Source organism: Saccopteryx leptura, chromosome 7 (assembly GCF_036850995.1).
Source record: "Saccopteryx leptura isolate mSacLep1 chromosome 7, mSacLep1_pri_phased_curated, whole genome shotgun sequence".
In the NCBI taxonomy this organism is placed as follows: Eukaryota; Metazoa; Chordata; class Mammalia; order Chiroptera; family Emballonuridae; genus Saccopteryx; species Saccopteryx leptura.
In genome coordinates, this window is record NC_089509.1 from 779,380 (window position 1) to 805,711 (window position 26,332).

At 46.3% G+C, this 26,332-nt stretch overlaps 1 protein-coding gene across 8 annotated transcripts in view; it reads right to left on the minus strand.

Moving 5' to 3' along the window:
• The window catches only part of WDR33 (WD repeat domain 33), a 135,672-nt gene extending 130,978 nt beyond the window's left edge, over positions 1-4,694 (minus strand). For 7 of the 8 annotated variants that reach the window (XM_066345931.1, XM_066345933.1, XM_066345936.1 and 4 more), the window contains exon 1: positions 4,538-4,694. The gene's annotated coding sequence lies outside the window, so the exon portion shown is untranslated. Of the gene's footprint in view, positions 1-4,339; positions 4,438-4,537 lie in introns of those variants that run through there. The other variant, XM_066345932.1, reaches the window with a different exon arrangement.
• Between the last annotated feature and the right edge of the window lie 21,638 nt (positions 4,695-26,332).

The window sequence follows — 26,332 nt, forward strand, 5'->3', positions numbered from 1 at the left end:
ATTCTCCTGTGTGCCCTGACTGGAAATCAAACCCAGCCATCCACATGCTGGGTTGATGCTCTAGCACTGAGCTATAGCACTGACCAGGGCCAATAAAAAATTATTTAATAGTGTACATGGAGCCTGACCTTTGGTGGCACAGGGCATAAGGTGTCAACCCGGAATGCTGAGGCTGCTGGTTCAAAACCCAAAGCTTGCCCAGTCTAAACACAGGCAAGACGCACTTATAGATAGATACTTCACACACCTTCACAACTCCCCTTTCTCTTTTTTCTCTCTAAAATTCAAGAAGTCTTAAACTGAAAATGGTCCCCCTGGCGAGTGGCTCAGTGGATAGAGCATAAGCCTGGCATATGGAAGTCCCAGTTTCCATCTCTGGTCAGGGCACATAAAAAAAGAAACCATTGGCCTGACCTGTGGTGGCGCAGTGGATAAAGTGTCGACCTGGAAATGCTGAGGTCGCCGGTTCGAAACCCTGGGCTTGCCTGGTCAAGGCACATATGGGAGTTGATGCTTCCAGCTCCTCCCCCCTGTCTCTCTCCCTCTCTCTCTCCTCTCTAAAAATGAATTAAAAAAAAAAAAAAAGAAACCATCTATCTCTCTCCCCCTCCCACAGACAGTGGCTCGATTGGTTCAAGCATGGGACCAAGGCGCTGAGGATGGCTTGGCTGGTCCAAGGTCAGACTCAGGAGCTAAAAATAGCTCGGGGTGATTCAAGCATGGGACACCAGACAGGTGTTGTCTGGTAGATTCCTGTCCCGGCGCATGTGGGAGTCTATCTCCCCTCCTCTCACTTAAAATAAATAAATAAATGAATAAAAATAAAAAATATTTTTAAAAAAACTGAAAATGACACCACAAATTAAATTCAAATCACAAGAGAAATATCAGAATATTGAATGTTTACTATACATTAAACATCTTCTTCCACTTTTTAGACAAACATTATAACTAACATTTTTATATAAGAGGAAATTAAAGTCAGATGTTTAATTAACTAACCCAGCATAAAAAAGCTAGTTAGTGGTGAGCCTGACATTCAACACTAGGTCTCTCTGCTGCTGAAACCCATGACCTTTCCAATACTACCTAGCTCTGGGAATTTATAAGCACTCAAAACTATGAATATAAGGTATAATACAAACATTATGAAGTTATTCACTCTACCAGAAAATACTAGAATGTTCAAGGGCCAGAAAGATGAGAGTAGTATGAATAAGATTTTCCAATACACTTAAAAGCTTCTATGTCTAGGACTAGTGTATATTCTTTCCAGTGAGGAGAGAAATGTTACCAAAGAGAAAGTGCATTCAACTAGCAAAATTTTGAACCTATCTCTTTGCCAAAGACAAAAGACAAAATACTTTTAAGTATGTCAACTATGGTCAGTTGACTTGTCATACAACACATTACAGCAATAGTGATTCTTTCACTTATGCAAAAAATAAATAGATAAAAATGAACATCTATCTCAAAGCAAAAGTTTCCACAGAAGTAAAATCCTGGCCTGACCAGGCGGTGGCACAGTGGATAGAGCAGGGGTCGGGAACCTGTGGCTCTTTTGATGGCTGCATCTGGCTCGCAGACAAGTCTTTAATAAAAATAATAATAATGTTAAAAATATAAAACATTCTCATGTATTACAATCCGTTCATTTCCTACCACTCATGTTCATGGTTGTGGGTAGCTGGAGCCAATCACAGCTGTCCACCGGGACAACACCAAATTTTTAATTGGATAATGAGTAACTTACACGGGTGGTTGTATGGCTCTCACGGAATTACATTTTAAAATATGTGGCGTTCATGGCTCTCTCAGCCAAAAAGGTTCCCGACCCCTGGGATAGAGCGTCAAACTGGGATGTGGAGGACCCAAGTTGGAGACCTCAAAGTCACCAGCTTGAGTGCGGGCTCATCTGGTTTGAGCAAAGCTCACCAGCTTGGACCCAAGGTCGCTGACTAGAGCAAGGGGTACTTGGTCTGCTGTAGCCCCACAGCCAAGGCACATGAGAAAGCAATCAATGAACAACTAAGGTGTCGCAAGGAAAAACTGATGATTGATGCTTCTCATCTCTCTCCGTTCCTGTCAGTCTGTCCCTATCTATCCATCTCTCTATCTCTCTCTCTCTCTCTCTCTGTTAAAAATAAATAAATAAAATCCTGGAATGTCTGAAAAACTAGAACAATTTGGAATCTTAAACAACAAACCTGGATGCTTAATAACTGGTAAGTTTCGGACATTTAATTAAATACAGTGATAATGATTTCTAATCTGCAGGCTCCAATTAATACTACTTTATCTAAAATCATTGGTTAAAATCTTAATTTTTGCTAAGCAACCTCAAAAGAATTATAAATACCTTCGTAAGTACATAACTTTGACTAACATCTTTGTCAATGTACTATTATAGTTATAAACCTTTACTGTAACCTTATTTTCTTATTCTGAAATAGGAAAGTTCAAACATCAGCAGTATCAGATTGTTTTCCCAAAATAGTGAGAGAAAAAAAGTATATAAACTTAATACTTAGCAAAGAGAGTTCAAAAAAATAGCTGAAGTGGTGGCCCTGGCCGGTTGGCTCAGCGGTAGAGCGTCGGCCTGGCGTGCGGGGGACCCGGGTTCTATTCCTGGCCAGGGTATATAGGAGAAGCGCCCATTTGCTTCTCCACCCCCCCCCCTTCCTCTCTGTCTCTCTCTTCCCCTCCAGCAGCCAAGGCTCCATTGGAGCAAAGATGGCCCGGGCGCTGGGGATGGCTCCTTGGCCTCTGCCCCAGGCGCTAGAGTGACTCTGGTGGGGCAGAGCATCGCCCCCTGGTGGGCAGAGCATCGCCCCTGGTGGGCGTGCCGGGTGGATCCCGGTCGGGAGCATGCGGGAGTCTGTCTGACTCTCTCTCCCCGTTTCCAGCTTCAGAAAAATACAAAAACAAAAACAAAAAAAAAAACACCTGAAGTGGTTATTAAAGGTGTAATCAAAGCCTTAGGACAAAACTGGGATGGCAAAATCTGTCCTTTTGATATTTTTCACCAACAACTTCATAAACAGGATTTCCTAAAGCATTGTGATGTAAGACAGCTATCTATCAAAAGCCTTCCCCGAGTACGGAAAGATAAATTTTTTCAAGAAAATAGGCTTAATACAGAACTTCAAACTCAGCGCAACCTCAAACCCATAATTTTTTACCTTTTTTAGGCAAGGAGACCAATAAAAAGTGAGAGTGTGGCAATAAAAGACAGGTGCTCAGTGCAATTAAGATGGGGGGATGCTACCAGAGGAACAGTTAACATGTTACCTTTCAACTAAAAGTTGTTTGAATTAAATAGGTTTCCCGCTGCAAGTTAGGCAAAAAATACAGCGTGCACTAGTGTACTTAAAAGTCAACTCAGCGGCCTGACCTGTGGTGGCGCAGTGGATAAAGCGTCGACCTGGAATGCTGAGGTTGCCGGTTTGAAACCCTGGGCCTGCCCGGTCAGGGCACATGTGGGAGTTGATGCTTCCTGCTCCTCCCCCCTTTTCTTTCTCTTTCTCTCTCTCTCTCTCTCTTCTCTAAAATGAATAAATAAAAATTAAAAAAAAAAAAAGTAAACTCAGCGCTCCCGGGGGTATTCCTTGTAACGCAGGACTCTAATATCTTCCAAAGTTTCGTAACAGTTAATGTTTTCTCTGCACAAACTACTTCAAAACATTCTTAACAGGTTTTCTACAAGTAATCTGTACTTTTCTCATTTGATTTAAACAGATCCAATTGCGGAATTCGCCTAACGATCTGCCTCCTCTTTTTTTCCGGATGAGTCACTAACCACAAGGGTTACAACCAAGTATCAAGTTTTCTTTTTTTCTTTCTTTACTTCTTTTTTTCCTTTCTCGTCTTTTTTTTGGAGTGCGTTCCAAGAGCCTAGCTATCTAGGTGCCAGAAGCAACCTGAGGTCGGAGCTGTGGATGGAGTTACTGCTGGGGCTTGCAGGGAGCACCTATATGGCGAGCAGCACAGGAATGAACCCAGAGCACAAGGCAGGGTGATGCCCGGCAGTCTGTGTATCTCCTCCAGCCAAATACAGTCCACACGCCAGGAACATACCAGGGAGAAGCTTCCGCGGCCTCCCAGGTTTCGCATCAACTCCCCGCGGCCCCATAAACCAATCTTGCAGAGCCACACGCCGCGCACTCTCGGCTCGGCTTGGCCCAGCCCGCCCCGCGCACTCCCGCCCCAAATCTCAGCTTCACACGCAGAGATCCTCCAAACTTCGCGTCTCACCGCGGACTACTCAGCCCCCTCCATCCTGCCCCCGCCGGTCCACACTCAGGGGCTTGACCCCCCACGCCTGCCCGCCCTGGCCTACCCCAAGCCTCCAGCAACTTTTCTTGAGGCTCCGACATGCCCCGAGAACAGTCCCCCCCGCGGACGTCGATGTCCCTGCTCCCCAACCTGTTCCCCAGCGCCCCTCCAGGCCTTCAAAGCACGCAACGGCACAGCGTGAAAATGGCGGAAAGTGCCCGCCCGCTGCAGGCGGGCCATCCTGCGCCGCTGCCGCACTCACCTTACGGCGCAGAACACAGCTCCAACGGCGAGCCGAGTGTTCGCGTCCACTGTTAGATGTGTCTCTCCCGTCGGTCTCCTCCCTCCGCCCCTATCAACCCCTCTCCTCTAAAGGAGCTGCCGCCATCTCCCCCGCTGAACCACCGAGCGCACGCGCTTCCGTCACTCCGCACCAGCGTGCAGTTCTACGTCACTCGCGCCTTGGCCACCGGGCGCCGTACGGTTCAACCTGCGCATGTGCGCAGGTGAGGGGCGGGGTATGGCCAGACCCGCGCGCGGCCTACCAGAGCGCGTTCTTTGTTAGGGTCCGGAGTAAGGCGGGCTGGGCGTTGGGAGAGGGAAGGATGCCAGTAGGTTTGTGTTGAGTGCCTTTGCCCTGTGAGCCAGTTTTGGAGCTCTCAAAAATACCATGCTTTCCAAAACTTGAATAAGAATTTTTCATCTGCCCTGGCAGATAGCTGGGTTGGTTAGAGCATTGTCCTGAAGCGCAGAGGTTGCCGGTTCGATCCCTGGTCAGGGCAAATATAGGAATAGATGTGTGTGTGTGTGTGTGTGTGTCTCTCTCTCTCTCTCACACACTCTCTCTCTATCTCGCCCTCCCTCCCTCCCTCTCTTGCTCTTAAAATCAACAAATAGCCTGACCAGGTGGTGGCGCAGTGGATAGAGTGTCAGACTGGAATGCAGAAGACCCAGGTTCGAGACCCTGAGGTCGCCAGCTTGAGCGTGGGTTCATCTGGTTTGAGCAAAAATTCACCAGCTTGGACCCAAGGTCGCTGGCTCAAGCAAGGGGTTACTCGGTCCGCTGAAGGCCCATGGTCAAGGCACATATGAGAAAGCAATCAATGAACAACTAAGGTGTGGCAATGAACAACGAAAAACTAATGATTGATGCTTCTCATCTCTCCGTTCCTGTCTGTCCCTGTCTATCCCTCACTCTGACTCTCTCTCTGTCTCTGTAAAAAAATAAAATAAAATAAAATAAATAAAGAGTTAAAAAAAAAAACAAATAGATTTCTTTTTAATGTAAAAAAAATTAATTTTTTTCTGCATTAGGTTATGAGGACAAGGCACTTGACCTTGCAAAGTCATTGTTCATCCATGAAAGGGTGGCTCCTACCTCAAAATTTAAATGCAAGCACCTAGCTGAGTCAAGTGTGCAATTATGGGCAAATGGTAGCTCCAGGTTAGAGTATAGAGCCCAGAAAAGAGCCTCTGAGGCAACCACTTTGGAAAACTTAGATGGTGTCTAGGGAAGCCACACCACAGCTTCACTCCGGCAAGAGTTTGTTCACCAGAGGCTTGGACAAGAATGTTCATAGCAGCCAAATAGTAATAACTTAACGTCCATAGGTAGTTGTATGGGTAAATAAATTGTGGTGTAGATCTATAATGACCTTCTACACAACAATAGAAAATAATTACTGATAAATGCAACAGCCTGGATGAGTATCACAGATATTGTTAAATCACACACAAAAGAGGATGCCTGCTGTCTGATTCCATTTATATGTATATGGTTCAGAATACAACTTCAAAACAAGCCAGTTGTCCTCTAACTTTTGGAAAGTAATTTGGCAATGCAAATCAAGAATTTTAGTGTGACTGTCTAACTGCTATACGGTACACCATAAACTAATACAAAATAAAGTCGAATGTAAACAGTAATTGAAAAATAATTTTTTAATCTATTTTAAAATCTTTAAAATATGTATTACTTTTTACTTTAATCCTTCAAAAAATCTATCCTAAGAATAGTCTGAGAAAGGAGAAAACATTTGTGAACAAACCTGTCACTGAGGTAGTATTGATGATAGCCAAAAAAAATGTCCAACACCACCTGACATGTAGTGGTGCAGTGGATAAAGTGTTGACCTAGAATGCTAAGGTTGTCAGTTCAAATCCCTGGGCCTACTGGTCAAGGCACATACGGAAGTTGATGCTTCCTCCCCCGTTTCTCTCTCCCTCTCTCATCTCTCCCTAAAAATGAGTAAATAAAATTTAAAAAGCCCTACACCAAAGGATGGTTAAGCAATAGCAGCATATCATGAAACAGAACACTACACACACATCACAGATTATACAGTATGACATCAGAAATGCTTATAATTTAATTTTAGTGGGCCATGACCATGAACAACTGTAAATATGTATGCGTAATGAGAAATCCCCAAAGAAATAAAATGGTAGGATTATGGATCTGTTTTCTTCAAATATGTATATGTGTTTTACTTTTTTTACTGAGGGAGAAAGAGTGTTTATTTGTTTTACAGAAGTAACAGATTACTGACATTATATGTTATTTATTAATAAATGCATTTTTATTTGTTACCAGTAACAATATCCAATTTCCTGTTGATTGCTTTACATCACACATCGCTTGGGGAATCTCCAGTTTTTCATTTGTTTGGATTACACTTGGAAACCACTGGGTTTTACTAATAAATATTAGAACCCTATAACTCCCCAGGTGCCAATAGTTTAGACTTACTTCCCCCAATTCCAGGAAGGCAGAGGTTATCATAAACTTAGAACAAGCAACCATTTTGCCTGACCAGGCGGTGGCATAGTGGATAGCACATTGGACTGGGACACAGAAGATACAGGTTCGAAACCCCAAGGTCACCCCTTGAGCACTGGCTTACCAGCTTGAGCAAGCGGAGTTGCTGGCTTTAGCATGGGATAATAGACATGAACCTATGATCACTAGCTTGAGCCCAAAGGTCACTGACTTGAAGCTGAAGGTCTCTGGCTTGAGCCCAAGGCCGCTGGCTTGGGTAAGGGGTCACTTGCTCTGCTGTAACCCCCTGGTCAAGGCACATATCAGAAAGCAATCACTGAACAACTAAGGCGCCACAACAAAAAACTGATGCTTCTCATCTCTCTCCCTTCCAGTCTGTCTCTCTTGCTGACTCTCTAACTGTCTCTGTCAAAATAAAAGAAAAAAGAACAAGCAAAGATTTGGAAAAGGAAGAATTTTATTCCAGGCAATATTAACAGAATTTAACTGAGTAAACATTAAGATATTATTTGCTTTATTCAATGATTGATGAATTGGGCAGCATCTATTATAATTTAGCAGACAGAAAGGAACTTCAAATGAAAAAATTATATAGGCAGAAGGGAGCAGAAACAAGAAAATTATACCAGGCAGAAAAGCAAATTGGTTATAGCAAAGTCATTTTCTTTTAGAGGATGGCAGGGATCTGTCAGGCAAATTACCTACCCTGTGCCTGACTGGTTTAAGATTTCATTTCTAGAAAAGCCAAAACTGTAATTAAGTCTTGATTTGGTGATGTGGGGCATAAGTGACAACATTGCAGGTCTGTTGTTTTGTTTAGATTTAATTTATTCATTTTTAGAGAGACAGAGAGAGAGAGAGAGAGAGAGAGAAGGAGGGAGGAGCAGAACGCATCAACGCCCCTATGTGCCTGGACCAAGCAAGCCCAAGATTTTGAACTGGCGACCTCAGCATTTCCAGGTCGACGCTCTATCCACTGCGCCACCACAGGTCAGGCTTTGTTGTTTTGTATTTAACACAAGGATATGTAAATGTGTATATCTTCTAAAAGAATATGATAGAGGTGGGAGTGGGAGTAGCAGGGAGGAGTGGTATAGAATAACCCGTAACTCAGCCAACACACCACTTATTCATACCACAGATAGCTACTGCCCTGCATTCCCTCTAACTTCTGGGCAGAGAATAAACCAGATCTCAAGGAATTCCTTGTAGTACAAGACAGTTCTAGTTCCATGTGGTAAGTGTAGGATAGGAGGGCAAGAACCCACCTGACTTGTGGTGGCACAGTGGATGGACTGTTGGTCTGCAATGCGGTGGTCACCCCATGCTTGCCTGCTCGAGGCACATACAGGAAGCAACTAGTACAAGTTGATGCCTCCTGCTCACCCTCCTCTCTCTCTCTCTCTCTAAAATAAATAAAAACAACCTTTTTAAAAAGATGGCAGGAACCCTGAGGGAAAGCCAGAATAGCATGTAGGGTTTTTTTTTAATTTTTTTCTTTGGTGAGAGGAGGAGAGATAGTGAGACAGACCATCCTATGCACCACAACCTGGATCCACCCAGCAACCCTGTCTGGGGCTGCTGCTTGAATACTGAGATATTTTTAGTACCTGAGACTGACGTACTCGAACCAACCAAGCTATCCTCAGCAGCCAGGGCTGTGCTCAAAATTGAGCCACTGGAAAAAAAAAAAAATCGAGCCATTGGCTGCAGGACGAGAAGAGGAAGAGAAGGGGCCTAAGGAGGGGAATAGAAGCAGATGTTCACTTTTCCTGTGTGCCCTGAATGGAAATCGAACCTGGGACGTCCATACACTGGTCTATGCTCTATCCACTGAGTCACTGGCCAGGGCTTTTTCTATACAAGTAGAATACCCTGCAAACTTTTATTATCTTCTGACAATATATCTTGGCACTTTCTCAGTTCACATATACCCATATCCTTAGCCTTTTTAATAGTTTCTCAGTTTTCTGTTGTAAATTATCAGTAAATTAATGAGTTTTCTACTGAAGGCACTTAGGATACTTTTAATCTTTTTTTTTTTTTTTTTTTTACAGGGACAGAGAAAGAGTCAGAGAGGGATAGATAGGGACAGACAGACAGGAAGGGAGAGAGATGAGAAGCATCAATCATCAGTTTTTCGTTGCAACACCTTAGTTATTCATTGATTGCTTTCTCATATGTGCCTTGACCGCGGGCGTTCAGCAGACCAAGTAACCCGTTGCTCGAGCCAGCGACCTTGGGTCCAAGCTGGTGAGATTTTTTTTTTTTTTTTATTCATTTTTTTTAGACAGGAGAGGGAGAGACAGAGGGAGAGAGAGGAGAGACAGAAAGAGAGAAGGGAGGAAGGAGCTGGAAGCATCAACTCCCATATGTGCCTTGACCAGGCAAGCCCAGGGTTTCGAACCGGTGATCTCAGCATTTCCAGGTCGACGCTTTATCCACTGTGCCACCACAGGTCAGGCAGCTGGTGAGATCTTTGCTCAAGCCAGATGAGCCTGCACTCAAGCTGGCAACCTTGGGGTCTCGAACCTGGGTCCTCCGCATCCCAGTCCGACACTCTATCCACTGTGCCACCGCCTGGTCAGGCAACTTTTAATCTTTTGGTAATACAAATAATACTGCATCACCATCCTTCTTTATACATTTAAACACAGCCCAAATTCCATCTAGCACCTACCACTATTTTATTTTATTTTATATTTATTTTTTGGTGACAGAGACAGAGAGAGACAAACAGACAGGAAGGGAGAGAGATGAAAAGCATCAATGTTTTTTTTGTATTTTTCTGAAGTGAGAAGCAGGGAGGCAGACAGATAGACTCTTGCATGCGCCGGACCAGGATCCACCCAGCATGTCTACTATGGGGTAATGCTCTGCCCATCTGGGCCACTGCTCCATTGCAACCGGAGCCATTCTAGCACCTGAGGCAGAGGCCATGCAGTCATCCTCACTGTCTGGGACAACTTTGCTCCAGTGGAGCCTTGGCTGCAGGAGGGGAAGAGAGAGATAGAGAGGAAGGAGAGGGGGAAGGGTGGAGAAGCAGATGGGCACCTGTCCTATGTGCCCTAACCGGGAATCGAACCCAGGACTTCCACATGCTGGGCCGACACTCTACTGTGAGCCAACAGGCTAGGACTGCAAGAAGCATCAATTCTTCATTGCAGCAACTTAGAGTTGTTTATTGATTGCTTTCTCATATGTGCCTTGACCAGGGGGCTACAGCAGACTAAGTGACCCCTTGCTCAAGCCAGTGACCTTGGGCTCAAGCTGGTGAGCCTTGCCCAAACCAGATGAGCCTGTGCTCAAGCTGGTAACCTCAGTGTTTAGAACCTAGGTCCTCCGCATCCCAGTCTGATGCTCTAAAATAGCAGTAGGTGCTTGCCTGATCAGGCGGTGGACCACTATTTTAGACTCTTTCTAACAACTCTGTTCTTGTCAGCTGTAGATAAAGCAGGGTTCTCCCTACTTTTGAAAGGTAGAGAAAGCAAGCCTGCCTCAACCCAGCAACAACAACAAATCAGGAAGATAAACCAAAACAACTAAATGTGTCTGAATTAAAGACCAAAGAAAACAATGCATATGGCTTCTTTAAATATACAGTTCTGATGCTTCAAGAAAGCACAAATTAAAGTTAGAGTGCTGTGTATACAACTACAGGTTTGTCTACAAAGCATGCAGAGGAGAAAAGGAACACTGGACCCATGTCAATAGGCCCAGGTCCAAGCCCTAGTTCCGACACCCTGTGAACCAGTATTGGCCTCCATTGCCTCCATTGCAATACTTGTTACAGAATTTTAGGAGCACTTGGCAAATTCAGCTCCCAGCCCAGAATTTGCCCTTGGCTTTGGGCATACACAAATGCCACTATTAAAGCTTCATCTAATTTGTGTCCTAAATATTTCTCTATCACCAAGAATTCCATTAGTCACATAGTTTTAGGTTCATATCTTTTCTGGACTTTAATCTTACGTCTCTAACTTACTGACTGCATAATACTGATTTTTCTGAGTTTCAGTCTCTTCCTTGGTAAAATAGGATAATGAGGCTCAGTCTTTAAAATAAATTGCAAATCTGACCAAGTCTCATCTCCACTGCTATCATTCTAGTCCAGAGATATACAGACTATGCCTGCAGTCTAGCCAAGAATTGCTTTATATTTTAAGGTTGTTTTTATTTTAAGCTAAAAATTTGTGATGGAGAGCATATGTAACCCAAAAATTCTCTGACCCTTTACATAAAGTTTGCTGACCCCTTCCACTGTCCAAGCCGTGCTTGCTTACGTTGTTGCCTTTGTCTCCTATTCTCCCTGCTTCCTTTTTGCATGTTTCATCCCACACAACTCCAATTCATTGTCTACTCTACAGCCAACAATGACTTCTTTAAAATAAAAATCAGATCTTCTTTCTCTCTTTCTTAAAAATCTCCAAATAGCTCCCCAAAGTGTACAGTATAAAATCAAAACTGCTTGCTCTATTGCCCCGTAGCAGGAAGCGACCCGACGGAGGATAGACACTCAGATAACTCAATCACTAAAGGAAGGAGAATTTATAAAGCGGGTGGAGCACGTGAGACTTATAGCTCCGAAACACGGGATCCCTGAAGTTGACTTTCTTACAGGATATATACCTTTACAGTATCTAAGCAATGGGCATGTGGTTTCTTAGTTTAAGGTTTCCCAGGACTCAAGGAGAGGAGAGGGAAAGTTGCAGTGGGTCAGCAAGGGGGAGGGGTTTCCAGATCACTGGCCATAGTTACATACAGATCCTGCTCTTCTTGCTTTGTATTGTAACTACAGGATATAGATAATTTATCACTGGCTGACTTGATTACCGCTGCTGGCTCCTTTCCCTTGTATTCTTTTTGTGTTTTCCTTCTCAGGAAAGAAGGAGCCTGCCCCTCCTTCCTCATTCCCCCCTTTGAGACTTCAGAATTTCTTTTATACTGGAGTCTCACATTCTTCATCTGATCCCAAGGGGAAGGCCTGATAGTGGTGGGTAAAGTATACATGGGCTGTTGTTCATTGCTGTACTGTGGCCTCTATCATGTTTCTTATGCTGTTCATCAATAGTGGCAACAAACACGGACCTATTAAGCCAATTCCTGGGAGTAGTAAGACTGCTTCTATTATGTTTGTTTTTTTTTTAATTTTTTTTTAACTGGAAATGGTTTTTAAAATTTATTTACAGGGACAGAGAGAGAGGAACAGATAGGGACCGACAGACAGGAACGGAGAGAGATAAGAAGCATCAATCATCAGTTTTTCTTTGCAAAACCTTAGTTGTTCATTGATTGCTTTCACATATGTGCCTTGACCGTGGGGCTACAGCAGACTGATGAACCCCTTGCTGGAGCCAGTGACCTTGGGTCCAAGCTGGTGAGCTTTGCTCAAGCCAGATGAGCCTGTGCTCAAGCTGGCGACCTCAGGGTCTCGAACCTGGGTCCTTCCGCATCCTAGTCTGATGCTCTATCCACTGCGCCACTGCCTGGTCAGGCTCTGTTAGGGTTTTAAACCCAACAAAGGCTAAGAACCACCCCCTAAAAAGGCTATCAGGGTTCCATCAATGCCAAACTTGCATGGGCATGTATGTCAGTTTTGTCATCTTCTTGACAAGGTCCTCAACTGCCTGGCCCTGGTCATCTATTTGCAGGCAACAATTACTGAGATTGAATTTCCCACATACTCCTCCTTCTGCTGCTAACAAGTAATCTAGCACCAATCTGTTTTGGTAGATGGCGTTTCTCATCTGAGTTTGCTGATGTGCAAGGAGGGTTAGGGCTCTCTCAGTCTCATGGGTAATGATTTCTAAAACTGCCTGCAATCGGATAATACAGTTTAACATATAAATGAGGGTGTGGTACCCCCAAGATCCATCCTCTGCCAGGGTGGCAGGTCCATAGTATTGGAATATCCATTCTGGGGGCCACTCATCTTTCTAGTCTCCTATCTGGAGTTCTCTTTTTACCCGTTGTAAGGGCTGTGAAGCTGGGTAGCCAGGCAGTCTCGCCTTCAGAGGCAAGAGGAAAAAGGAGGGCTTTATCATGCCTGTTACACAGCGTCCTTCCCAATTCTTGGGAAGACAGGTATAAGCCCTATTTCCACAGATCCAGTAAAGTCCACATGGTGCTATCCAGTCTCTGGTCCTGCCTGGGTCCCACCAGGCTCGTTAGCTCAGGGAATCTGGTTAATGGATTTCTCTCCATCTGGTTGCCTCACCACACACTATGCTTGGAGGTGGCATTATAATACCGTTGTCCAAGGAAGTCAGTTCCCCAATTGATTCAATCCGATTTCCTCTTCCTCTGACTAAGTAGTACTTCCCTATAATAGCATGGGTTTTTTTTTTTGTTGTTGTTGTTGTTGTTTTTGTATTTCTCTGAAGCTGGAAACGGGGAGGCAGTCAGACTCCCACATGCGCCCAACTGGGATCCACCCGGCACGCCCACCAGGGGGTGTTGCTCTGTCGTGACCAGAGCCACTCTAGCGCCTGGGGCAGAGGCCAAGGAGCCATCCCCAGCGCCCGGGCCATCTTTGCTCCAATGGAGCCTCGGCTGCGGGAGGGGAAGAGAGAGACAGAGAGGAAGGAGAGGGGGAGGGGTGAAGAAGCAGATGGGCACCTCTCCTGTGGGCCCTGGCCGGGAATTGAATCCGGGACTTCCGCACACCAGGCCGACGCTCTACCACTGAGCCAACCAGCCAGGGCCGATAGCATGTTTTAAAATCCATTGGCTAGGCCCTGGCCGGTTGGCTCAGTGGTAGAGCATCGACCTGGCTTGCAGGAGTCCCGGGCTCGATTCCCGGCCAGGGCACACAGGAGAGGCGCCCATCTGCTTCTCCATTCCTCCCCCTCTCCTTCCTCTCTTTCTCTCTTCTCCTCCCGCAGCTGAGGCTCCATTGGAGCAAAGTTGGCCCGAGCGCTGGGGATGGTTCCTTGGCCTCTGCCCCGGGCGCTAGAGTGGCTCTGGTCACGACAGAGCAACGCCCAAGATGGGCAGAGCATCGCCCCCTGGTGGGCATGCCGGGTGGATCGTGGTCTGGTGCATGCGGGAGTCTGTCTGACTACCTCCCAGTTTCCAGCTTCGGAAAAATGAAAAAAAAAAAAAAAAAAAAAAAAAGAAGTGCAAGCGCTCGTTACATTTGGCCCAGACTCTGTGGGAACTAGTTCCTTGGCTTCCCACGGCCATCTATCCCGTTAGAGTTTCCCCACATACATAGCAAGAGGTGACATTTAGGGAATGGGATATTCCCTCAGCCATCCTGAGGAATAAGTTCTTAGTTGTTGGCAGGAGTGGTGGTAGTGGTCTAATTGCTTCTTCATAAAAAGAAATACACTTGGAAGGCTTGAACAGGATGGTTCTGTATCTGGCCTTAGATGAGTTGAGCTTAGGGGTTTAAGCCAGCTCCATTGATGCCAAAGGTTAATACCTCATTTTTCCTCCAGCAGGGGTCCAGTGGATTGGTTATAACTAGCTTTGCACCCATGGCTAGTACAATTTGACAGGGCTGTTCCTTTTCTCGGGTATAATTCCCTCTTCTGGGAACTATCCTTTTCCCAGGTTGCCCGTAAGACACATTACTAATATACACAGCTGGTTTCACAGAAGAAACTTTGTGAGCATATGTACTTTTCTTCTACCCTGGAGCTTCTCTCCCAACTGAGAGACCTGCAGTTCCTTCCCTCATCTCATGGTGCCTGTCTCATGGCTGCACATGCATCAAACCTCAGTGTCACTTGTCTGGGGTTTCCTGTAACTTTGGTATGAGCTATTGTCGATCCTTCTATCCATTTCTCCCATCCTCCTGCTGCTATTTTTTTTTATTTTTTTTATTTTTTTTTTTACAGAGGCAGAGATAGACAGGGACAGACAGACAGGAACGGAGAGAGATGAGAAGCATCAATCATCAGTTTCTCATTGCGCGTTGCGACTTCTTAGTTGTTCATTGATTGCTTTCTCACTTGTGCCTTGACCGTGGGCCTTCAGCAGACCGAGTAACCCCCTGCTGGAGCCAGCGACCTTGGGTCCAAGCTGGTGAGCTCTTTGCTCAAGCCAGATGAGCCCGCGCTCAAGCTGGCGACCTCGGGGTCTCGAACCTGGGTCCTTCCGCATCCCAGTCCGACGCTCTGTCCACTGCGCCACCACCTGGTCAGGCTCCCGCTGCTATTTTTATTTTACATATTGCTGTAGTAGGAGGATCTGTAGGATTATAACAGACATAGATAGGGCTGGTTACTCCCTGGGTCACACACTGAATGTTGAGTCTGATTATACGTACACGTCCCTTTCTGAGTTCCCTCACACTCATAGTAGCTATAGAAAAGCAAGGTGGTGGAGACCTTTTGGCCTTCCTTGGTGACATGGATACACAGTTCACAGTCCTCTGCTCTAGTTTCCCTCTCTCCCCAGGGTCCAATTATAAGAGTCCCACGGTGAGGTCCCTCAAGCTTCAGACAAACGTGGACCAGCCAGCTCCCGGTTTGTGCCTTGGAGCAGGGCATGTTGTCCTTCTCCAGGTCAACTAACAAGGGTTGGCAGGGTCCACAAAGGTGTCTCCACTGAGGCCGGGGCTTCAGCCAGCTGTGGTGAATCCAGGGGAGTATGCCTTCTACCTTAGCAGCAGTGGGAATGGTCAGGATCATGGTGTATGGTCACTTCCACCTGGGTTGGAGGGGAGCTGGATTCCAATCCTTGACCCACACCTGGTCTCTTGGGGAAAAAGAATGGACAGGAGCAAACAAACTCATCGTGGACCTATCTAGCATCCACTAGGATATGGTACCGGCCATCTTGCCTAAAGCTTTTAATTGCCTATGTACAGGGGCCCCCAAACTTTTTACACAGGGGCCAGTTCACTGTCCCTCAGACTGTTGGAGGGCCAGACTATAAAAAAAACTATGAACAAATCCCTATGCACAATGCATATATCTTATTTTAAAGTAAAAAAACAAAATGGGAACAAATACAATATTTAAAATAAATAACAAGTAAATTTAAATCAACAAACTGACCAGTATTTCAATGGGAACTATGGGCCTGCTTTTGGCTAATGAGATGGTCAATGTCCAGTTCCATATTTGTCACTGCTAGCCGTAACAAGTGATATGACGTGCTTCCAGAGCTGAGACACATGCATCCCGCGTCACCGGTAGTACTGTACCTGAACGCTTTGCAGCGCCGCCACATCATGTGCTCTTCTCACTGACCACCAACGAAAGAGGTGCCCTTTTCAGAAGTGTGGCGGGGGTCGGATAAATGGCCTCAGGGGGCCGCATGCGGCCCGCGGGCCGTAGTTTGGGGACCCCTGCCTATGTAGTTCTGTTTCTCCTAATTCTCAGAGAGTCCCTGGCAAGCTACATAATATTGGGGCTGGCCTATTATATAATACCTCATAAGGTGAATACCCAGTATTCTTGGAGAGAGTGCACCGAACCTTAAGCAATATTAGAGGCAAAGCTTGTACACATTTAAGACCTGTTTCCTGACATAATTTGCTAAGCCCTAACTTCAGAGTTCTAATAATGCATTCCACCTTCCTGAGCTGATGTCTGTATGCTGCGTGAAGCTTCCAGGTGATGTCCAATGCTTGAGCTGTTCCTTGTACTACCTTAGCCACAAAGGCTGGGCCATTGTCAGAGCCTATCCGAAGTGGCAGTCCAAACCTTGGAATTACCTCTCTGAGCAAAGCCCTTGTTACTTCTCTAGCCTTTTCATTTCAGGTAGGGTTGGCTTCTACCCATCCTGAGTAGGTGCACACTAACACCAACAGGTACTGGTAACCTTGACTTTTAGGCATCTCAGTGAAGTCTACCTGTATATCCTCAAAGGGGGCTGCCCTGTAGGACTGAATATACCATGGGGTACTGAAGGTCCTTGTTTTGCATTATTCTGATGGCAGGTTGAGCAGCACAGGCTGACTTTTTTTTTTTTTGTATTTTTCTGAAGTTGGAAACAGGGAGGCAGTCAGCCAGACTCCCGCATGTGCCCGACCAGGATCCACCCGGAATGCCCACCAGGGGGCGATGCTCTGCCCATCTGGGGCGTTGCTCTGTTGTGACCAGAGCCATTCTAGCGCCTGAGGCAGAGGCCATAGAGCCATCCTCAGCGCCTGGGCAAACTTTGCTCCAATGGAGCCTTGGCTGCGGGAGGGGAAGAGAGAGACAGAGAGGAAGGAGGCGGGGGTGGAGAAGCAGATGGGTGCTTCTCCTGTGTGCCCTGGCCGGGAATCAAACCTGAGACTCCTTCACACCAGGCCGATGCTCTACCACTGAGCCAACTGGCCAGGGCCAGGGTGACTTTCTTGGCTAGGGTGGCCACGAGAGTGATATAGAAATATCTCCCTAGCTGTTTTTCTGTCTTTTCTTGTCCCAGATGGGTGGCAGCATGCAAAGCCTGGACTACAGCTGGCCCCAATACGTGGGGAACGACAACTCTACCATCTGGCAGTTCCATCCAGCCGTCCTTTAATTCTTTAGCCCCTTCCTTTGCTGTCCACCTTTTCTCTCCCTCGGACTATCTGGGTGCAAGTTCTGGAGCACATAGGATGAGAGGGGCTATAGTACCCTGTGGTAGAGCAGAGTAGAAGCCCTCTTTGTCTCTGCATCTGCTCTGACATTTCCCTGGGCTTCTACTGTTCCTCCCCTCTAGGGTCCTCGGCAATGGATCACTGCTACTTATTTTGGCTTCCAGGCCACTTCCAGCAGCTGGAGAATTTCTCCTGGATATTTAAGATCTTTACCCTCAGCAGTTAAGAGTCCTTTCTCTTTGTAAATTGGCCCACGTACTTGGAGAGTGAAAAAGGCAAAACAAGAATCTGTAAAGATATTCACTCTTTTCCTTTCACTGAGCAGTAAGGCTCCAGTCAGGGCAGTCAGTTCTGCCTGCTGAGCAGAAGTGCCTTGGGGTAGAGATTGTGCCTCTATAGTTTCTGTTATAGTTACTACTGCATGCCCTGCCTTTCTCCCCTTGAGTTGACGGAGCTGCTTTTATCCACATACAGGTCCCACTTGAGCTCCCTAGGGGCTGATCCAGCAAGTCTGGCCAGCTGGAATATGCTGCCTCAAGCACTTCCAAGCAATTGTGCTGCAGCTGTCCCTCATTCACTGGGAGCAGTGTCGCTGGATTTAGAGTGGCACACACCTCTATTACTAGTCTTGGGTTTTCACATAATAAGCTCTGGTACTTAGTGAGGTGGGCATTAGTGAGCCAGTGATGTCCTATGACATTCATCAGAGTCACTACTGCATGTGGCATCCACACTTTCAGGTCTTGTCTTAGTCTGTCTGCCTCTTGCACCAGCATGGCAGTGGCTGCTAGGGCTCTCAAGCATGGTGGCCAGCCCTGTGCAACCCCATCTAGTTCAGAGAGGTAGGCTACTGGTCTAGGCCATGACTCCAAACCCTGGGTTAGTACACCCACTGTGATCTTGCTCCTCTCTGAGACATACAGCACAAAAGGTTTTCTTCCTAGACCTAGCACTGGGGTAACTTGTAATTCCTTTTTAAGAGTCTGAAAGGCACAGTCCTGTTCTGGCCCCCAGTCCGACTCTTTTTCTACCCCCTTTGTGACTTCATAGAGGGGTTTGGCCAGTCCTGCAAAGTAGGGGATCCACAAACGGCAGAATCCTACTGCACCCAGGAACACTCTAACTTCTCTCCTCATGGTGGGGACCAGGATGTTCTGAATAACCTCTTTCCATTCTATTCCTATCGCCCTTCCCCCTGTTGGAGAATGAATCCTAAGTATTTTATTTGCCTTTTGCAGATATGGGCCTTCTCCTTGGAAACCTTGTATCCATTCTTCCCTAGATGAAGTAGAAGGTCGTCCATTCCTGGAGCACATCCCTGGAGAATCTCATGACCTAAAAACAGGTCATCATGTACTGAAGGAGGACACATCCTATGTCCTGTGCAGGAAACCTCTGGAGCAGCGGTTCTCAACCTGTGAGTCGCAACCCCAGCGGGGTCGCCTAAAGCCATCGGAAAAATACATAATGCATATCAGGTATTTACATTCCGAATCATAACTGTAGCAAAATTACAGTTATGAAGTAGCCACCAAAATTATTTTTTGGTTTGGGGTCACCGCAACATGAGGAACTGTATTGTGGGGTCACGGCATTAGAAAGGTTGAGAACCACTGCTCTGGAGGTCCCGAGCAAGGGCTTCCCCAAAGATGGTAGGGGAGTTCGTGAACCCTTGCAGGAGCCTAATCCAGATATACTGCCCCTTTGCCCCTGTAGCCGGGTCCTCCTATTGGAAGGCAAACAGCTTCTGGCTTTCAGGAGCCAGTCGTATACTAAAAAAGGCCTTTCAAGTCCAAGCAAGTGAACCATGAGACTTGAGCAGGGAAGAGGCTTAGGAGTGTATAAGATTTTGTACTGTCTGGTGCAAAGTCACTGCTGCCTCATTTATGACCCTTATGTCATGTACTGGCTGATAATCATTCGTCCTTGGTTTTCTGACAGGAAGCAAAGGAGTATTTCAGGGTGACTGGTACGGGATAATAATGCCATGCTATTTGAGCCTTTGTAAATGCACCTGTATCTCTTCCAAGGCCTCCCTAGAGTATTGTTTCTGGCTGATGAGCAGTGCCCCAGGTTTTAACTCTCTCCCCACAACCAGTGGAAGGTACACAATCTCTGTTCCTAACCTATGGAGGGCGATGAGTGACTCTCTGGAAGGTGATCAGGCCTCCCTTCTGCTCAGTGGGGCAGGACCTCAGCTAGCTACCCTTGCCCCATGTGCCTTACCGTGCTTCAGAGGCGCCTCTGTTCCCGTTCCTTTGTTATCTGACTCTTGCTGGGATCAGCAGATGGGAATTCCCCTTTCTGCCCTGTGAGGCGTCCACACGGGAATATTCCTGGTGTGCACTAAGCAGACGCATCTACAGGACGGTTTGGGGCACCCCATTGGGGTACCCGAAGTCCATCAAACCTGGGTATCTCTCCTCCTTGCTTCCCGGCCAACACTCCAAAATCTGTTCCAGGAAGTGACCCGATGGAGGATAGACACTCAGATAACTTAATCAATAAAGGAAGGAGAATTTATTAAAGCCGACGGAGCACATGAGCCTTGTAGCTCCAAAACACGGGCTCCCCGAAGTTGACTTTTTTTTTTTAAACAATGATTTTTTAAATTTTATTTATTCATTTTTAGAAAGGAGAGAGAGAGGGAGAGAGAGAGACAGAGAGGGAAAGAGGGGAGAGAGAGACAGAGAGAGAGAAGGGGGGAAGAGCTGGAAGATCAACTCCCATATGTGCCTTGACCAGGCAAGCCCAGGGTTTCAAACCGGCGACCTCAGCATTTCCAGATCGATGCTTTATCCACTGAGCCACCACAGGTCAGGCAGAAGTTGACTTTCTTACAGGATATATACCTTTACAGTATCTAAGCAATGAGCATGTGGTTTCTTAGTTTAAGGTTTCCCAGGACTCAAGGAGAAAGGAGGGAAAGTTTCAGTGGGTCAGCAAGGGGGAGGAGTTTCCAGATCACTGGCTATAGTTACATACAGATCCTGCTCCTCTTCTTTTTTTTTTTTTTTCCCCAGAGTCAGAGAGAGGGATAGACAGGGACAGACAGACAGGAATGGAGAGATAATCATCAATTAGTTTTTCGTTGCACGTTGCGACACCTTAATTATTCATTGATTGCTTTCTCATACGTGCCTTGACCGTGGGCCTTAAGCAGACCGAGTAACCCCTTGCTGGAGCAAGCAACCTTGGGCTCAAGCTGGTGAGCTTTTGCTCAAACCAGATGAGCCTGCTCTCAAGCTGGCGACCTTGGGGTCTCAAACCTGGGTCTTCCGCATCCCAGTCCGACACTCTATCCACTACGCAACCACAGAGTCAGGCCGATCCTGCTTTTCTTGCTTTGTATTGTAACTACTACGGGATATAGATCATTTATCACTGGCTGACTTGGTTACCCCTGCTGGCTCCTTTCCCTTGTATTCTTTTCATTTCTTCCTTCTCAGGAAAAAGGGGGCCTGCTCCTCCTTCCTCAGCCCAAGTGTGCTGACATCTGTGATCTCAAACCCTGCTCACTTCCCTGATTTACTAAATTCAGCACTTGAGCTTGTTGTCTCTGAATCTGTAGGGATAAGGGCTTATATAACCTCATTCTGAACTAGGTTCACTGTGGACTGAACAGGTATAAGGTACTTTTGCAGCAGCCAAAGAGCTGTCAAGGCGGCAAAGTCCTTAAATGTGTTTGACTCCACAAGGCCCTGTGAGCTTGACGTCCATGTGACCTCTGAGGGGTTTGGATAGGGCTTGTGGCAAAGGACAGAGCGCTTATGGAAACCAATTGGGTTTGTTTTTTTTTTTGTGTTTTTTTTTTTTGTATTTTTCTGAAGTTGGAAACGGGGAGGCAGCCACACAGACTCCCTCATGCGCCCAACCGGGATCCACCCAGCACGCCCACCAGGGGGCGATGCTCTGCCCATCTGGTGCGTTGCTGTGTTGCGACCAGAGCCATTCTAGCGCCTGAGGCAGAGGCCATAGAGCCATCCTCAGCGCCTGGGCAAACTTTGCTCCAATGGAGCCTTGGCTGCGGGAGGGGAAGAGAGAGACAGAGAGGAAGGAGAGGGAGAGGGGTGGAGAAGCAGATGGGCGCTTCTCCTGTGTGCCCTGGCTGGGAATTGAACCCAAGACTCCTGCACGCCAGGCCAACGCTCTACCACTGAGCCAACCGGCCAGGGCCTCAACTGGGTTTTGGTCACAATTATGAAAAGACACTGAGATCTGTTACTCATTAGGGGAGAAACAGTTGGCAGCTGTGTATGTTGTCCGCCCAGCCACTGAAAGTATCAAGACCACAACTCCAGTTTCTGTCATAAGGGCTGTCTTAGAGTGTTTCAAATTTTTCCCAAAGGTTGGAGTGAAGTTTCAATAAGATATATATATAGCATTTAACAGTGCCTACCCACAGACACCTGGGTTCAGCCCCAGCCTGCCCTCACACCTCTATTTTGAATGCAAATACACCTGGGAGTTAACAAACCAGTGATAGCACAATACAGAGAGAGGATAGATTCAGCTGGCAACTCCCCCAGGGCCATACCAGTTACTAAAATAGTGAACTTCTTCCATAAGGAATCTCTGACCACCTCCATCACCCCTGGACCTCATCATGATCTGCAATTAGAGGGTTAGCGCCTAACAGGACAAAGGCCAGTGACCCCTAAGATATTAAATATTTTAAACCCACCCACCTGCCTAACCAGACAATGATGCAGTGAATAGAGCATCCACCTGAGATGGTGAAGAGCCAGGTTTGAAACCCGGGGTCACTAATTTGGGCACGGGCTTACCAGCTTCAGCACAGGGTTGCCTCAAGGCAGATATAACAGTGCACACCCTGGGCCCCGACTTCTGAAGGGCCCCACAAAACCCCAACTTTACATTTTTTTCTTTTTATTTAGAGACAGAGTCAGAGAGAGGGACAGATAGGGACAGACAGACAGGTAGGGAGAAAGATCAACTCTTCGTTACAGTTCCTTAATTATTCAGTGATTGCTTTCTCATATGTGCCTTGACCAGGGGACTACAGCAGAGCAAATGACCCCTTGCTCAAGCCAGCGACCTTCGGACTCAAGCCAGGACCATGGGGTCATGTCTATGATCCCATGCTCAAGCCAGCAACCCCTCGCTCAAGCTGACAACCTTGGGGTTTTGAACCTGGGTCCTCTGTATCCCAGTCCGATGCTCTATCTACTGTGCCACTGCCTGGTCAGGCTACATTTTTTTCTAATGACACCAAAGTTTGGTTTCTTTTTTTAATTTTTTACAGAGACAGAGAGTGAGTCAGAGAGAGGGATAGACAGGGACAGACAGATAGGAACGGAGAGAGATGAGAAGCATCAATCATTAGTTTTTCATTGCGCATTGCAACACCTTAGTTGTTCATTGATTGCTTTCTCATACGTGCCTTGACCGTGGGCCTTCAGCAGACCGAGTAACCCCTTGCAGGAGCCAGCGACCTTGGGTTCAAGCTGGTGGGCTTTTGCTCAAACCATCAGATGAGCCTGCGCTCAAGCTGGCGACCTCGAGGTCTCGAACCTGGGTCCTCTGCATCCCAGTCCGACGCTCTATCCACTGCGCCACCGCCTGGTCAGGCCAAAGTTTGGTTTCATATGTGCAATTTTAACATTAATAGTACATAATATTTTTTATGTATTTAATAATATAGTTAACGTGTATTTTTATTTTTCCTCTTTCTTTTTTACAGGGCCCAATATTTTCTTCTGAGCCTGGGACCTCAACCAACCTTAATCCTCCTCTGGTGTTGCCAGCATGAGCATGGTATCATAAATATGACCTTATGGTCACTGGCTTGAGCCCAAAGGTTGCTGGTTTGAAGTCCAAGCTCACTGGCTTGACTGAAGACTGCCCCCCCTCTAATGCTCCCCCTTTCAAGAGACATAGAAGAAAGCAATCAATGAACAACTAAAGTGCTGCAAGAAAGAACTTACGCTTCTCATCTCTCTCCCTTCTTGTCTGTCTCTCTCTTGCACACACACAAAAAATTATCTTTGTATTGATTTTAGAAAGAGAAGAGTGAAAGAGAGAAATGTGGAGGGGAGGAGCAGGAAGCATTAATTCAAAGTTGCTTCTCGTATGTGCCCTGACTGGGCAAACCTGAGGTTTTGAACTAGGACTTCATTGCTCCCAATCAACACTTCATCCACTGTGCCACCACAGGTCAGGCTGGACATAGAGCTTTTTCTGTATTCAAGATATTTGGTATAGAAGGTAATTTTCAGAAATGGAATTACTAGGTCAGAGTATAAACATTTTAAGGTACTTGATCCATTTGGGGAGATGATTTCATTTAAACAACCCTGCCAGGAACCTCTTCCCTCATCTGGTAACACCACTTCCACCCACTTGCATCTCCAACCATGTGGTTCCTCTGGGCATTGCAATATTTTTATAGCTCCTATCTCTATAACCATGTCCAGAAGTGGGCATCAGACAACAAAACAGACTGTTCAAAGTCCTTTCCTGGAATTTCAGAATCTGGGCCCAAGAGAACCTGAACCAATCTCTCAGGTTGCAGGCTGTCAAGATAATGAAACTCAGCAGTCAGAAGCCTATGCTTAGCTCTATGGAAGGTAGGCAGTAATGAGAGAATGAGACAAGTAGAGACTAAAAGAAGAACAACATTTGAGGGCCTGGTTCCAACTGCTCTTGCATTTGTGCCCTAAGCTTTGAAGTTCAATTTTCCTATAACAGAACTTTGATTGGGTTTCTAGCACTTATAGATTCATACTGATAGCCTCTGGTCTTTCCAATCAGACTACACTTCCCCTGTTAACTCAACCTCTTACTCTCCATAGTGACTATTTCATGCCTCTGTTCTCTCAAATTTCACTTTCCAGTAACGACCTGTTTGTTGCAACAGCACTGCCAAGATTGTGAAATGTTTCGTACTCAAGCTTGGAAACAGATATTTGATAACATGGGGCTCATGTTCTGTGGATAAAGGATAGTCGGGCCCATGAGACACAGAGATATCTGTAGTTAAATGAGCCTAGTGACACTTGTCATTGCAGTCCAATTCTAATCAGCCTAGATGCATGCCTGTTGTGTCTCCATCCTCTGCCTTCTTTCCTACAGAAGCAATCTGTCTCCACTTAGCCACTGGACCCCATTTCTTCTCTCCTTTGTGTGCTTCGTTCCTGCAGTTCTCTCCACCCATCTACTAAAGTTCTCAGCCTCTTTAGTCATTCCCATTGACAGATGAATGCACAAGTACCTTCCACCTCAGAAAGAGCAGGTCCTGGCCCTCATGTCCCCTGCCAACTCCCTTTCTGTAGCTGTTCCCCTTCATGCAGCCTCCTACGACCCTCCCCTATAAAGTTACATGCTAACCTCCAGGCTCGTTATCCTTTGTTTCTCCCAAACTCTTTCCCACCTTAGGGACATTACATTTCATAGTCTGTCCCGCAGGTTCTGCCCCAGACTTCACAGAACTTTCACTCATTTGAGCCTCCTTAGACAAGCCAACCTAAAATAATCGTCTTGGTCACACAGTTATTACCTGTTTTCTTCACATATTCATCACCACTGCTGGAAATTATCTACACTGCTCACAAAAATTAGGGGATATGTTAAAATGAGTATGAAGTGATAAAAAATGCATTTGATTTTTTTTTATTAAACAAGAACATCGGAAAAGCAAAAAAGTCAGAGTTGTTTGATTATGCAAATGAGATGCAGACTCAATTATCGTGATTGAGCAGCAAGTGACCCATTGGTGGGGGGTGAACAGAAGCATGTCAAACTGAACAAGAGTGTCACACATTGACTGCTCAGTAGGGTGTATCGTCACCCAAGACTGCCAAAACACACTGAAAGTAATGGGGCATGGACAGGATCAGATTGTCCAGCAGTTCTTGTGGGACCCTCTACCACTCTTGCTCCAGGGCAACTTCCAGCTCAAGAAGTGTTGTGGGAGGCACTGGATGGTTTGCCGACGTCTTCCCAGTGCATCCCAAGCATGATCAGTGGGATTCAGGTCTGGAGAATGTGAAGGCCAGTCCATGTGTTCTATTCCTGCCTCCTGAAGCATGTTGTTGATGATATGTTCATGGTGGGGTCTTGTATTATCATCCAAGAAAAGAAGTTGTTTGCAATTGCTCCATCATAGGGTACCACTATAGGGTGCAAGACCTCATCTCAATATCTGACAGCAGTCACCAATCTGTTTCTGATGACGTAGAGGTCGGTATGACCAATGCTGATGCCAGCCCACACCATGATTCCACCACCACCACCGAAGGAGTCCGTTTCTGACATGAAACGTGGATTCTCCCAGGTTCCTCGTTCAAGTCGGATCAGGACATGATGATTGTCAGGCAGCAGACTGAATTGTGACTCATCAGAGGACAGCTGACCACTCATCACGGGTCCAATGACAATGCTCACCAGGCCACCATCTATGGGTTCTATGGTGTTCGGCAGATAACGGAATGCATACTATTGGTCATTGGACATGCAGTCCAACACGATGGAGCCGATTTCATACGGTCTGGGTGCATATCCGTCATCTAATGGCAGCAAGAAACTGTCCTCTCAGCTCTGTTTCATTGATGCGCCTATTCCTTCTTGCCAATAAGGTCAAGTAGCAGTCATCTCTTGCTGTGTGGCAGATGGGCGATCTTGCCCTCGTCTTCTTCGTACTGTGCATTTCTTAAAAGCGATTCCACAGTCTGCTAATCACGCTTTGGGATATTCCAAGTGCTGTTGCCACTGTCGTCTGTGTTTGACCAGCTTCA